Raw genomic sequence first — 14,055 nt, forward strand, 5'->3', positions numbered from 1 at the left:
TGGGTCGTGCGCGTTGGGACCACCAGGTTAGAGTGGCAGCGGCCACGCGGTGTGGAAGCGTTTGTATGGCCTGTGCAGAGGGGAGAGAACAGGGATAGACAGACACATAGTAGACAAGCTACAGAAGAGGCTACGCTAATGCAAAGGAGATTGGAATGACAAGTGGACTACACGTCTCGAATGTTCAGAAAGTTAAGCTTACGTTGCAAAAATCTTATTGACTAAAATGACGAAAAATGATACAGTACTGCTGGCTGGTGGAGTAGGCTAGCTAGCAGTGGCTGCGTTGTTGACTTTGAATGTGTAGCTGGCAAGGTAACCTCGATAGTTTCAGTACTACACCTTGTCATGAAACAAAGCAACTTTGTAGCTAGCTAGCTAACATAACACTAATCAAGACGTTCCTTGTAATGTATTTAGTTTCTACAATGCTGCTCGTCGGTAATAGTTGGCTGGGTTAGGAAAAATGGTGTCGCGGGGGACGGAAATAGCTGGCTAGCTAACCTCGATGGCTGGCTAGCTGACCTCGGTAATTACTAAACTACACAATTATCAAGCTATGACAAAGACAACTAAGTAGCTAGCTAGCTAACACTGCACTAGTCAAATCGTTCCGTTGTAAAGTATTAGTATCTACAGCGCTGCTAGTCGGTAACGGTTGGCTAGCTAGCAGTGGGTTAATGATGACTAGGTGTGTTGACTAAGTCTGGCGCCACGTCGTGGCTGGCTAGCTCACCTCAACAATTACTCAAACTACACAATTATCTTAGATACAGAGACAGCAAAGACAACTATGTAGCTGGCTAACTAACACTAACACCACACTAATCAAGTCGTTACGTTTGTAATGTAATCGTTTCTACAGTGCTGCTAGTCGGTAGAAGTTGGCTAGCTAGCAGTGATGACTACGTTAGGAGGACTACGTTAGGAGGACGAAGATAGCTAGCCTCGATATTTACTCTAATTACTCTAAACTACACAATTATCTTTGATACAAAGACGGCTATGTAGCTAGCTAAGAAGAATTGCTCAGATCAAACAAATCAAGCCGTTGTAATGTAGTGAAGTGTAATATTACCTGTGGAGCGAAGCGTAGTGCGACTGCTCGCTCCAAACCGGAAGTTGTTTCCATGGAACATATCATTTATTCATATTAATACGGCAAGTATGACAATGGAAATGATGTCAATCTGGCATGAAAACCCTTAGCATTTAAATGTATTTCGCTTGAAGGACAATGTTGGTCCAGTATGTGTGTGTTTGTGTGAATATGTGTGCCTATACGCCATGAAAGTGACTCGCCATTACATCATTCTTCCAGGGTCAGTCCCCTAATTATTTTGAATGGGCTTGGCGATCATATATTACATTCGTGAAAACGCAGTTGTTTAAGATATATATTTATCAAATTATATTTGTGATTGTGGCTGAATTTACTCCTGCCAGATGCCTTTTTATATAATGTTGCGCTGACGAACATTGTGCTACATTTTTGCCCTTTTAAGACCATTCAAAAAGCTAACAAACGTTAGAAAACTACAGGGCTACTTCCTTGAAAATTTTGCGGCACTTTCGATGCACGTTGACACAACCATTGGAACAAAGTGTTGTTGTTTCGTAAACTCCATGTACAGTTGGATGAGATCACGGATGGCCAGCGATCAAGTGTCAGGGTCAGACACACAACAAGTCTCTGTGGCGCAATTGGTTAGCGCGTTAGACTGTTAATCAAAAGGTTGGTGGTTTGAGAACACCCAGGGACGAGAGTTTTCAGTTTGTTGTGCTCCATGATGCGGATGTGACATCCTGGACCTGTAATGAGATTCCCTGTTACTTTGTCCTGCTGAGGGTCAATGCCAACACAAGCCTCTCTAGTGCAATCAGTTAGTGTGTTTGACAATCTATCTAAAGATTGGTGCTTCGACACCAGCCATGGATGACTTTTTCAGATTGTAGCGATGTGAAACTTCCTGACTTGTAGTGAGCTTCCATGAGACTTTGGCTTGCTGAGGGTCAATATAATCACAAGTCTCTGTGGCGCAATTGGTTAGCGCCTTAGGCCGTTAGTTTAAAGGTTGATGATTTTAGCCCACCCAGAGATGCTATCTTTCCATTTATAGTGATGTGGAAAGACCTTCCTGGATTTACAGTAAGCTCGCTTTTGACCTGCTTTGTTTCCTATTGTCACATGTGATTGGTGTGTTGTTGAACATGAAAGATGACAAGTTCCTATACCTGCTGCTATACTATACCTAAATGGCTGTAAATGGTCTCTGATATTATGTTACTCAATAGCTTGATCATTCTGTGGTCTCCATGGAACATATCATTTATTCATATTAATCCGGCAAGTATGACAATGTAAATGATGTCAATCTGGCATGAAAACCCTTAGCATTTAAATGTATTTCGCTTGAAGGACAATGTTGGTCCAGTATGTGTGTGTTTTTGTGAATATGTGTGCCTATACGCAATGAAAGTGACTCGCCATTACATCATTCTTCCAGGGTCAGTCCCCTAATTATTTTCAATGGGCTTGGCGATCATATATTACATTTGTTTAAACGCAGTTGTTTAAGATATATATTTATCAAATTATATTTGTGATTGTGGCTGAATTTACTCCTGCCAGATGCCTTTTTATATAATGTTGCGCTGATGAACATTGTGCTACATTTTTGCCCTTTTAAGGCCATTCAAAAAGCTAACAAACGTTAGAAAACTACAGGGCTACTTCCTTGAAAATGTTGCGGCACTTTCGATGCACGTTGACACAACCATTGGAACAAAGTGTTGTTGTTTCGTAAACTCCATGTACAGTTGGATGAGATCACGGATGGCCAGCGATCAAGTGTCAGGGTCAGACACACAACAAGTCTCTGTGGCGCAATTGGTTAGCGCGTTAGACTGTTAATCTAAAGGTTGGTGGTTCGAGCCCACCCAGGGACGTGAGTTTTCAGTTTGTTGTGCTCCATGATGCGGATGTGACATCCTGGACCTGTAATGAGATTCCCTGTTACTTTGTCCTGCTGAGGGTCAATGCCAACACAAGCCTCTCTAGTGCAATCAGTTAGTGTGTTTGACAATCTATCTAAAGATTGGTGCTTCGACACCAGCCATGGGTGACATTTTTCAGATTGTAGCGATGTGAAACTTCCTGACTTGTAGTGAGCTTCCATGAGACTTTGGCCTGCTGAGGGTCAATATAATCACAAGTCTCTGTGGCGCAATTGGTTAGCGCCTTATGCCGTTAGTTTAAAGGTTGGTGATTTGAGCATTCCCAGAGATGCTATCTTTCCATTTATAGTGATGTGGAAAGACCTTCCTGGATTTACAGTAAGCTCGCTTTTGACCTGCTTTGTTTCCTATTGTCACATGTGATTGGTGTGTTGTTGAACATGAAAGATGACAAGTTCCTATACCTGCTGCTATACTATACCTAAATGGCTGTCAATGGTCTCTGATATTATGTAACTCAATAGCTTGATCATTCTGTGGTCTCATTTACATTTTACATTTAAGTCATTTAGCAGACGCTCTTATCCAGAGCGACTTACAAATTGGTGCCTTCACCTTATAATATCCAGTGGAACAACCACTTTACAATAGTGCATCGAAATCTTTAAGGGGGGTTAGAAGGATTACTTTATCCTATCCCAGGTATTCCTTAAAGAGGTGGGGTTTCAGGTGACTCCGGAAGGTGGTGATTGACTCCGCTGTCCTGGCGTCGTGAGGGAGCTTGTTCCACCATTGGTGTGCCAGAGCAGCGAACAGTTTTGACTGGGCTGAGCGGGAACTGTGCTTCCTCAGAGGTAGGGAGGCGAGCAGGCCAGAGGTGGATGAACGCAGTGCCCTTGTTTGGGTGTAGGGCCTGATCAGAGCCTGAAGGTACGGAGGTGCCGTTCCCCTCACAGCTCCATAGGCAAGCACCATGGTCTTGTAGCGGATGCGAGCTTCGACTGGAAGCCAGTGGAGAGAGCGGAGGAGTGGGGTGACGTGAGAGAACTTGGGAAGGTTGAACACCAGACGGGCTGCGGCGTTCTGGATGAGTTGTAGGGGTTTAATGGCACAGGCAGGGAGCCCAGCCAACAACGAGTTGCAGTAATCAAGACGGGAGATGACAAGTGCCTGGATTAGGACCTGCGCCGCTTCCTGTGTGAGGCAGGGTCGTACTCTGCGAATGTTGTAGAGCATGAACCTACAGGATCGGGTCACCGCCTTGATGTTAGTGGAGAACGACAGGGTGTTGTCCAGGGTCACGCCGAGGCTCTTAGCACTCTGGGAGGAGGACACAAGGGAGTTGTCAACCGTGATGGCGAGATCATGGAACGGGCAGTCCTTCCCCGGGAGGAAGAGCAGCTCCGTCTTGCCGAGGTTCAGCTTGAGGTGGTGATCCGTCATCCACACTGATATGTCTGCCAGACATGCAGAGATGCGATTCGCCACCTGGTTGTCAGAAGGGGGGAAAGGAGAAGATTAATTGTGTGTCATCTGCATAGCAATGATATGAGAGACCATGTGAGGATATGACAGAGCCAAGTGACTTGGTGTATAGCGAGAATAGGAGAGGGCCTAGAACAGAGCCCTCACCAGTGCCCTCACCAGTGGTGAGAGCACGTGGTGCGGAGACAGATTCTCGCCACGCCACCTGGTAGGAGCGACCTGTCAGGTAGGACGCAATCCAAGCGTTGGCCACGCCGGAGATGCCCAGCTCGGAGAGGGTGGAGAGGAGGATCTGATGGTTCACAGTATCAAAGGCAGCAGATAGGTCTAGAAGGATGAGAGCAGAGAAGAGAGAGTTAGCTTTAGCAGTGCGGAGAGCCTCCGTGACACAGAGAAGAGCAGTCTCAGTTGAATGCCCAGTCTTGAAACCAGACTGATTAGGATCAAGAAGGTCATTCTGAGAGAGATAGCAAGAGAGCTGGCCAAGGACGGCACGTTCAAGAGTTTTGGAGAGAAAGGAAAGAAGGGATACTGGTCTGTAGTTGTTGACATCGGAGGGATCGAGTGTAGGTTTTTTTCAGAAGGGGTGCAACTCTCGCTCTCTTGAAGACGGAAGGGACGTAGCCAGCGGTCAAGGATGAGTTGATGAGCGAGGTGAGGTAGGGGAGAAGGTCTCCGGAAATGGTCTGGAGAAGAGAGGAGGGGATAGGGTCAAGTGGGCAGGTTGTTGGGCGGCCAGCCGTCACAAGACGCGAGATTTCATCTGGAGAGAGAGGGAGAAAGAGGTCAAAGCACAGGGTAGGGCAGTGTGAGCAGGACCAGCGGTGTCGTTTGACTTAGCAACGAGGATCGGATGTCGTCAACCTTCTTTTCAAAATGGTTGACGAAGTCATCCGCAGAGAGGGAGGAGGGGGGAGGGGAGGAGGATTCAGGAGGGAGGAGAAGGTAGCAAAGAGCTTCCTAGGGTTAGAGGCAGATGCTTGGAGTTTAGAGAGGTAGAAAGTGGCTTTAGCAGCAGAGACAGAAGAGGAAAATGTAGAGAGGAGGGAGTGAAAGGATGCCAGGTCCGCAGGGAGGCGAGTTTTCCTCCATTTCCGCTCGGCTGCCCGGAGCCCTGTTCTGTGAGCTCGCAGTGAGTCGTCGAGCCACGGAGCAGGAGGGGAGGACCGAGCCGGCCTGGAGGATAGGGGACAGAGGAAATCAAAGGATGCAGAGAGGGAGGAGAGGAGGGTTGAGGAGGCAGAATCAGGAGATAGGTTGGAGAAGGTTTGAGCAGAGGGAAGAGATGATAGGATGGAAGAGGAGAGAGTAGCGGGAGAGAGAGAGCGAAGGTTGGGACGGCGCAATACCATCCGAGTAGGGGCAGAGTGAGAAGTGTTGGATGAGAGCGAGAGGGAAAAGGATACAAGGTAGTGGTCGGAGACTTGGAGGGGAGTTGCAATGAGATTAGTGGAAGAACAGCATCTAGTAAAGATGAGGTCAAGCGTATTGCCTGCCTTGTGAGTAGGGGGGGAAGGTGAGAGGGTGAGGTCAAAAGAGGAGAGGAGTGGAAAGAAGGAGGCAGAGAGGAATGAGTCAAAGGTAGACGTGGGGAGGTTAAAGTCACCCAGAACTGTGAGAGGTGAGCCATCCTCAGGAAAGGAACTTATCAAGGCGTCAAGCTCATTGATGAACTCTCCAAGGGAACCTGGAGGGCGATAAATGATAAGGATGTTAAGCTTGAAAGGGCTGGTAACTGTGACAGCATGGAATTCAAATGAGGAGATAGACAGATGGGTCAGGGGAGAAAGAGAGAATGTCCACTTGGGAGAGATGAGGATTCCAGTGCCACCACCCCGCTGGCTCGATGCTCTAGGGGTATGCGAGAACACGTAGGCAGACGAGGAGAGAGCAGTAGGAGTAGCAGTGTTATCTGTGGTAATCCATGTTTCTGTCAGCGCCAGGAAGTCTAGGGACTGGAGGGTAGCATAGGCTGAGATGAACTCAGCCTTGTTGGCCGCAGACCGGCAGTTCCAGAGGCTGCCGGAGACCTGGAACTCCACGTGGGTCGTGCGCGTTGGGACCACCAGGTTAGAGTGGCAGCGGCCACGCGGTGTGGAGCGTTTGTATGGCCTGTGCAGAGGGGAGAGAACAGGGATAGACAGACACATAGTAGACAAGCTACAGAAGAGGCTACGCTAATGCAAAGGAGATTGGAATGACAAGTGGACTACACGTCTCGAATGTTCAGAAAGTTAAGCTTACGTTGCAAAAATCTTATTGACTAAAATGACGAAAAATGATACAGTACTGCTGGCTGGTGGAGTAGGCTAGCTAGCAGTGGCTGCGTTGTTGACTTTGAATGTGTAGCTGGCAAGGTAACCTCGATAGTTTCAGTACTACACCTTGTCATGAAACAAAGCAACTTTGTAGCTAGCTAGCTAACATAACACTAATCAAGACGTTCCTTGTAATGTATTTAGTTTCTACAATGCTGCTCGTCGGTAATAGTTGGCTGGGTTAGGAAAAATGGTGTCGCGGGGGACGGAAATAGCTGGCTAGCTAACCTCGATGGCTGGCTAGCTGACCTCGGTAATTACTAAACTACACAATTATCAAGCTATGACAAAGACAACTAAGTAGCTAGCTAGCTAACACTGCACTAGTCAAATCGTTCCGTTGTAAAGTATTAGTATCTACAGCGCTGCTAGTCGGTAACGGTTGGCTAGCTAGCAGTGGGTTAATGATGACTAGGTGTGTTGACTAAGTCTGGCGCCACGTCGTGGCTGGCTAGCTCACCTCAACAATTACTCAAACTACACAATTATCTTAGATACAGAGACAGCAAAGACAACTATGTAGCTGGCTAACTAACACTAACACCACACTAATCAAGTCGTTACGTTGTAATGTAATCGTTTCTACAGTGCTGCTAGTCGGTAGAAGTTGGCTAGCTAGCAGTGATGACTACGTTAGGAGGACTACGTTAGGAGGACGAAGATAGCTAGCCTCGATATTTACTCTAATTACTCTAAACTACACAATTATCTTTGATACAAAGACGGCTATGTAGCTAGCTAAGAAGAATTGCTCAGATCAAACAAATCAAGCCGTTGTAATGTAGTGAAGTGTAATATTACCTGTGGAGCGAAGCGTAGTGCGACTGCTCGCTCCAAACCGGAAGTTGTTTCCATGGAACATATCATTTATTCATATTAATACGGCAAGTATGACAATGGAAATGATGTCAATCTGGCATGAAAACCCTTAGCATTTAAATGTATTTCGCTTGAAGGACAATGTTGGTCCAGTATGTGTGTGTTTGTGTGAATATGTGTGCCTATACGCCATGAAAGTGACTCGCCATTACATCATTCTTCCAGGGTCAGTCCCCTAATTATTTTGAATGGGCTTGGCGATCATATATTACATTCGTGAAAACGCAGTTGTTTAAGATATATATTTATCAAATTATATTTGTGATTGTGGCTGAATTTACTCCTGCCAGATGCCTTTTTATATAATGTTGCGCTGACGAACATTGTGCTACATTTTTGCCCTTTTAAGACCATTCAAAAAGCTAACAAACGTTAGAAAACTACAGGGCTACTTCCTTGAAAATTTTGCGGCACTTTCGATGCACGTTGACACAACCATTGGAACAAAGTGTTGTTGTTTCGTAAACTCCATGTACAGTTGGATGAGATCACGGATGGCCAGCGATCAAGTGTCAGGGTCAGACACACAACAAGTCTCTGTGGCGCAATTGGTTAGCGCGTTAGACTGTTAATCAAAAGGTTGGTGGTTTGAGAACACCCAGGGACGAGAGTTTTCAGTTTGTTGTGCTCCATGATGCGGATGTGACATCCTGGACCTGTAATGAGATTCCCTGTTACTTTGTCCTGCTGAGGGTCAATGCCAACACAAGCCTCTCTAGTGCAATCAGTTAGTGTGTTTGACAATCTATCTAAAGATTGGTGCTTCGACACCAGCCATGGATGACTTTTTCAGATTGTAGCGATGTGAAACTTCCTGACTTGTAGTGAGCTTCCATGAGACTTTGGCTTGCTGAGGGTCAATATAATCACAAGTCTCTGTGGCGCAATTGGTTAGCGCCTTAGGCCGTTAGTTTAAAGGTTGATGATTTTAGCCCACCCAGAGATGCTATCTTTCCATTTATAGTGATGTGGAAAGACCTTCCTGGATTTACAGTAAGCTCGCTTTTGACCTGCTTTGTTTCCTATTGTCACATGTGATTGGTGTGTTGTTGAACATGAAAGATGACAAGTTCCTATACCTGCTGCTATACTATACCTAAATGGCTGTAAATGGTCTCTGATATTATGTTACTCAATAGCTTGATCATTCTGTGGTCTCCATGGAACATATCATTTATTCATATTAATCCGGCAAGTATGACAATGTAAATGATGTCAATCTGGCATGAAAACCCTTAGCATTTAAATGTATTTCGCTTGAAGGACAATGTTGGTCCAGTATGTGTGTGTTTTTGTGAATATGTGTGCCTATACGCAATGAAAGTGACTCGCCATTACATCATTCTTCCAGGGTCAGTCCCCTAATTATTTTCAATGGGCTTGGCGATCATATATTACATTCGTGTTAAACGCAGTTGTTTAAGATATATATTTATCAAATTATATTTGTGATTGTGGCTGAATTTACTCCTGCCAGATGCCTTTTTATATAATGTTGCGCTGATGAACATTGTGCTACATTTTTGCCCTTTTAAGGCCATTCAAAAAAGCTAACAAACGTTAGAAAACTACAGGGCTACTTCCTTGAAAATGTTGCGGCACTTTCGATGCACGTTGACACAACCATTGGAACAAAGTGTTGTTGTTTCGTAAACTCCATGTACAGTTGGATGAGATCACGGATGGCCAGCGATCAAGTGTCAGGGTCAGACACACAACAAGTCTCTGTGGCGCAATTGGTTAGCGCGTTAGACTGTTAATCTAAAGGTTGGTGGTTCGAGCCCACCCAGGGACGTGAGTTTTCAGTTTGTTGTGCTCCATGATGCGGATGTGACATCCTGGACCTGTAATGAGATTCCCTGTTACTTTGTCCTGCTGAGGGTCAATGCCAACACAAGCCTCTCTAGTGCAATCAGTTAGTGTGTTTGACAATCTATCTAAAGATTGGTGCTTCGACACCAGCCATGGGTGACATTTTTCAGATTGTAGCGATGTGAAACTTCCTGACTTGTAGTGAGCTTCCATGAGACTTTGGCCTGCTGAGGGTCAATATAATCACAAGTCTCTGTGGCGCAATTGGTTAGCGCCTTAGGCCGTTAGTTTAAAGGTTGGTGATTTGAGCCCACCCAGAGATGCTATCTTTCCATTTATAGTGATGTGGAAAGACCTTCCTGGATTTACAGTAAGCTCGCTTTTGACCTGCTTTGTTTCCTATTGTCACATGTGATTGGTGTGTTGTTGAACATGAAAGATGACAAGTTCCTATACCTGCTGCTATACTATACCTAAATGGCTGTCAATGGTCTCTGATATTATGTAACTCAATAGCTTGATCATTCTGTGGTCTCATTTACATTTTACATTTAAGTCATTTAGCAGGCGGCTCTTATCCAGAAGCGACTTACAATTGGTGCCTTCACCTTATAATATCCAGTGGAACAACCACTTTACAATAGTGCATCTAAATCTTTGGGGGGGGTTAGAAGGATTACTTTATCCTATCCCAGGTATTCCTTAAAGAGGTGGGGTTTCAGGTGACTCCGGAAGGTGGTGATTGACTCCGCTGTCCTGGCGTCGTGAGGGAGCTTGTTCCACCATTGGTGTGCCAGAGCAGCGAACAGTTTTGACTGGGCTGAGCGGGAACTGTGCTTCCTCAGAGGTAGGGAGGCGAGCAGGCCAGAGGTGGATGAGCGCATGTGCCCTTGTTTGGGTGTAGGGCCTATCAGAGCCTGAAGGTACGGAGGTGCCGTTCCCCTCACAGCTCCATAGGCAAGCACCATGGTCTTGTAGCGGATGCGAGCTTCCGACTGGAAGCCAGTGGAGAAAGCGGAGGAGTGGGTGGCGTGAGAACTTGGGAAGGTTGAACACCAGGCGGGCTGCGGCGTTCTGGATGAGTTGTGGGGTTTAATGGCACAGGCAGGGAGCCCAGCCAACAACGAGTTGCAGTAATCCAAGCCGGGAGATGACAAGTGCCTGGATTGGGACCTGCGCCGCTTCCTGTGTGAGGCAGGAGTCGTACTCTGCGAATGTTGTAGAGCATGAACCTACAGGATCGGGTCACCGCCTTGATGTTAGTGGAGAGCGACAGGGTGTTGTCCAGGGTCACGCCCGAGGCTCTTAGCACTCTGGGAGGAGGACACAAGGGAGTTGTCAGCCGTGATGGCGAGATCATGGAGCGGGCAGTCCTTCCCCGGGAGGAAGAGCAGCTCCGTCTTGCCGAGGTTCAGCTTGAGGTGGTGATCCGTCATCCACACTGATATGTCTGCCAGACATGCAGAGATGCGGGTCGCCACCTGGTTGTCAGAAGGGGAAAGGAGAAGATTAATTGTGTGTCATCTGCATAGCAATGATATGAGAGACCATGTGAGGATATGACAGAGCCAAGTGACTTGGTGTATGGCGAGAATAGGAGAGGGCCTAGAACAGAGCCCTCACCAGTGCCCTCACCAGTGGTGAGAGCACGTGGTGCGGGGACAGATTCTCGCCACGCCACCTGGTAGGAGCGACCTGTCAGGTGGGGCGCAATCCAAGCGTTGGCCACGCCGGAGATGCCCAGCTCGGAGAGGGTGGAGAGGAGGATCTGATGGTTCACAGTATCAAAGGCAGCAGATGGGTCTAGAAGGATGAGAGCAGAGAAGAGAGAGTTAGCTTTAGCAGTGCGGAGAGCCTCCGTGACACAAGAAGAGCAGTCTCAGTTGAATGCCCAGTCTTGAAACCAGACTGATTAGGATCAAGAAGGTCATTCTGAGAGAGATAGCAAGAGAGCTGGCCAAGGACGGCACGTTCGAAGAGTTTTGAGAGAAAGGAAAGAAGGGATACTGGTCTGTAGTTGTTGACATCGGGGGATCGGGTGTGGTTTTTTCAGAAGGGGTGCACTCTCGCTCTCTTGCGGAAGGGGCGTAGCCAGCGGTCGGGATGAGTTGATGGCGGGTGAGGTGGGGAGAAGGTCTCCGAAGTGGTCTGGAGAAGAGAGGAGGGATAGGGTCAAGTGGGCGGGTTGTTGGGCGGCCAGCCGTCACAAGACGCGAGATTTCATCTGGAGAGAGGGGAGAAAGAGGTCAAAGCACAGGGTGGGGCAGTGTGAGCAGGACCAGCGGTGTCGTTTGACTTGCAACGAGGATCGGATGTCGTCAACCTTCTTTTCAAAATGGTTGGCGAAGTCATCCGCAGAGAGGGAGGAGGGGGAGGGGGAGGAGGATTCAGGAGGGAGGAGAAGGTAGCAAAGAGCTTCCTAGGGTTGGAGGCAGATGCTTGGGTTTAGGTGGTAGAAAGTGGCTTTAGCAGCAGAGACAGAAGAGGAAAATGTAGAGAGGAGGGAGTGAAAGGATTGCCAGGTCCGCGGGGAGCGCGGGTTTTCCTCCATTTCCGCTCGGCTGCCCGGAGCCCTGTTCTGTGAGCTCGCAGTGAGTCGTCGAGCACGGAGCAGGAGGGAGGACAGCCGGCCTGGAGGATAGGGGACAGAGGAAATCAAAGGATGCAGAGAGGGAGGAGAGGAGGGTTGAGGAGGCAGAATCAGGAGATAGGTTGGAGAAGGTTTGAGCAGAGGGAAGAGATGTAGGATGGAAGAGGAGAGAGTGGCGGAGAAAACGAGGTTGGGGGGGCGCAATACCATCCGAGTAGGGGCAGAAGTGAGAAGTGTTGGATGAGGCGAGAGGGAAAAGGATACAAGGTAGTGGTGGAGACTTGGAGGGAGTTGCAATGAGGTTAGTGGAAGAACAGCATCTAGTAAAGATGAGGTCAAGCGTATTGCCTGCCTTGTGAGTGGGGGAGGTAGAGGGTGAGGTCAAAGGAGGAGTGGAAAGAAGGAGGCAGAGAGGAATGAGTCAAAGGTAGGCGTGGGGGGGTTAAAGTCACCCAGAACTGTGAGAGGTGAGCCATCCTCAGGAAAGGAACTATCAGGCGTCAAGCTCATTGATGAACTCTCCAAGGGAACCTGGAGCGATAAATGATAAGGATGTTAAGCTTGAAAGGGCTGGTAACTGTGACAGCCTGGAATTCAAATGAGAGATAGACAGATGGGTCAGGGAGAAAGAGAGAATGTCCACTTGGGAGAGATGAGGATTCCAGTGCCACCACCCCGCTGGCTCGATGCTCTGGGGTATCTGCGAGAACACGTGAGGCAGGCGAGGAGAGAGCAGTAGGAGTAGCAGTGTTATCTGTGGTAATCCATGTTTCTGTCAGCGCCAGAAGTCTAGGGACTGGAGGGTAGCATAGGCTGAGATGAACTCAGCCTTGTTGGCCATGAACCGGCAGTTCCAGAGGCTGCCGGAGACCTGGAACTCCACGTGGGTGCGTGCGCGTTGGGACCACCAGGTTAGAGTGGCGACCAGCGGTGTGGAGAAGCGTTTGTGGCCTGGCAGAGGGAAAACGGGGATAGACAGACACATGTAGACAAGCTACAGAAGAGGCCTACGCTAATGCAAAGGAGATTGGAATGACAAGTGGACTACACGTCTCGAATGTTCAGAAAGTTAAGCTTACGTTGCAAAAATCTATTGACTCAAATGGCGAAAAATGATACAGTACTGCTGGCTGGTGGAGTAGGCTAGCTAGCAGTGGCTGCGTTGTTGACTTTGAATGTGTAGCTGGAAGGTAACCTCGATAGTTTCAGTACAACCTTGTCATGAAACAAAGCAACTTTGTAGCTAGCTAGCTAACATAACACTAATCAAGGCGTTCCTTGTAATGTATTTAGTTTCTACAATGCTGCTCGTCGGTAATAGTTGGCTGGGTTAGGAAAAATGGTGTTGCGGGGGACGGAAATAGCTGGCTAGCCTAACCTCGATGGCTGGCTAGCTGACCTCGGTAATTACTAAACTACACAATTGTCAAGCTATGACAAAACAACTAGTAGCTAGCTAGCTAACACTGCACCTAGTCAAATCTCGTTCCGTTGTAAAGTATTGTATCTACAGCGCTGCTAGTCGGTAGCGTTTGGCTAGCTAGCAGTGGGTTATTAATGACTAGGTGTGTTGACTAGGTCTGGCGCCACGTCGTGGCTGGCTAGCTCACCTCAACAATTACTCAAACTACACAATTATCTTAGATACAGAGACAGCAAAGACAACTTCTATGTGGCTGGCTAACTAACACTAAACCACACTAATCACGTAGAATTACGTTTGTATTGTAATCGTTTCTGCAGTGCTGCTAGTCGGTAGAAGTTGGCTAGCTAGCAGTGTTGACTACGTTGGGAGGACTACGTTGGGAGGACCGAAGATAGCTAGCCTCGATATTGTACTCTAATTACTCTAAACTACACAATTATCTTTGATACAAAGGCGGCAATATGTAGCTAGCTAAGAAGAATTGCTCCAGATCAAACAAATCAAGCCGTTTGTAATGTAGTGAAGTGTAATACTACCTGTGGAGCGAGCGTGGTCGCGACTGCTCGCTCCAAAAAACGGAAGTTGTT

General features: G+C 47.4%; 4 non-coding genes across 4 annotated transcripts; all 4 read left to right on the plus strand.

The window, feature by feature from the left end:
* The first annotated feature begins 1,689 nt into the window (after window positions 1-1,689).
* On the plus strand, window positions 1,690-1,763 carry trnan-guu (transfer RNA asparagine (anticodon GUU)). Its single transcript has one exon. It is a non-coding gene; the product is annotated as a tRNA-Asn (tRNA).
* Window positions 1,764-2,875: 1,112 nt separating this feature from the next.
* trnan-guu (transfer RNA asparagine (anticodon GUU)) lies at window positions 2,876-2,949 on the plus strand. Its single transcript has one exon. It is a non-coding gene; the product is annotated as a tRNA-Asn (tRNA).
* Window positions 2,950-8,173: 5,224 nt separating this feature from the next.
* On the plus strand, window positions 8,174-8,247 carry trnan-guu (transfer RNA asparagine (anticodon GUU)). The gene has a single exon. It is a non-coding gene; the product is annotated as a tRNA-Asn (tRNA).
* Window positions 8,248-9,361: 1,114 nt separating this feature from the next.
* trnan-guu (transfer RNA asparagine (anticodon GUU)) lies at window positions 9,362-9,435 on the plus strand. Its single transcript has one exon. It is a non-coding gene; the product is annotated as a tRNA-Asn (tRNA).
* Window positions 9,436-14,055: the final 4,620 nt, after the last annotated feature.

Source organism: Salmo salar, unplaced genomic scaffold (assembly GCF_905237065.1).
Source record: "Salmo salar unplaced genomic scaffold, Ssal_v3.1, whole genome shotgun sequence".
NCBI lineage: Eukaryota > Metazoa > Chordata > Actinopteri > Salmoniformes > Salmonidae > Salmo > Salmo salar.